This window comes from Aplysia californica, unplaced genomic scaffold (assembly GCF_000002075.1).
Source record: "Aplysia californica isolate F4 #8 unplaced genomic scaffold, AplCal3.0 scaffold00092, whole genome shotgun sequence".
Classification (NCBI taxonomy): domain Eukaryota; kingdom Metazoa; phylum Mollusca; class Gastropoda; order Aplysiida; family Aplysiidae; genus Aplysia; species Aplysia californica.
This window is the reverse complement of record NW_004797362.1, coordinates 556,182-557,279: the sequence shown is the minus strand read 5'-3', so window position 1 is coordinate 557,279 and position 1,098 is coordinate 556,182. Positions and strand designations below refer to the sequence as shown.

General features: G+C 43.5%; 1 protein-coding gene across 1 annotated transcript in view; it reads right to left on the bottom strand.

The window, feature by feature from the left end:
• The window catches only part of LOC100533216 (pannexin 10), a gene marked incomplete at its 5' end in the record, with an annotated part of 4,293 nt that extends 3,482 nt beyond the window's left edge, over positions 1 to 811 (bottom strand). Inside the window, 1 exon segment of the mRNA XM_013080576.2 lies at positions 634 to 811.
• Between the last annotated feature and the right edge of the window lie 287 nt (positions 812 to 1,098).

Sequence of the window (1,098 nt, the reverse complement as noted above, 5' to 3'; positions counted from 1 at the left end):
AATTTAAATTTAAAAAAAAAAAAAATAATAATATAGAGATACGTAGCATTTGTACAGCGTTAATCTCCGCTCAACAGCAAGCTCTATGCGCTTCACAATCTATACTATTACCCCAATAGACCTGATGGCATTCTGGAACAACCTCAACTTCCTGGGAAGTGGAGGGGAAGCATACAGTGCAAGCAGCCATTTATAAACGTTAAAACACTAACATACTGACAAGAACTTTCTCTGTCTATGGCTGGGTATCCATTCCCACCTGGGTGAAGTGAGGAAAATTTGTGTAAAGGGTAAATAGTAGTAAAGTGCCTTTCCCAAGGACACAACGTCGGGCCCGCGGCTCGAACCCCCAAACTCGCAGGGTAAGTTCCTCACGATTATGATTCCGCTGGTAGCCTAACCACTACAACGTTAGGACCTTTTAGCAAGGAAATCAGTGCTGATATCATAGTATAGGTCTTGTTCTGTTACTCGGAGATAAGTATCTCTGTAAATCAAATCCGCCAAATCCATCGTTTCTCCCTTCAACAGTTAACAAATATAATATAGGGAGAGTTATTAGAAACAAAATCATGCTCAGATAAGCTTAGATTCTAGTAATTATTATTCTGCTAACCTTTTCGCCATACCTACCTTACAATGCTCCCAACTGACTGCACTACTGCTGGTACGCTGCTTGTACTGTCCAAACGCTGTGTTATGTTACAGTGCCGGCCGGGGAGGCGTGTGGAACCCTTGGCATTTCACTCTCCCAACACAACTGAACTGGGCGGGAAATTTTATACTAAAGCATTAAATCCCCCCCCCCCCCAACCCCCAATCCCATCTGCGCTTCTCTGCTTCCAAAAATGCCTGACAAGTAAGTCGGTGCCTCCTGTCGGAATGCCTGCCTCTCTACACCCTCCCCCCTCCTTTCTTCTCGTTCTCTCTCTCGGTTTTCCATCGCTTTCTCGCTTGCGCAAACTTTTCTACACGCACAAAATACACCAGCAGATTGATTTGGTTCAGGAAAAAAATGAATATTTAGATGAAAAGATTCAGGGGTTAATTTGGGGATCACGGAAAGGCAAACATTTGCGTTGAGTCAAATCTGACTAT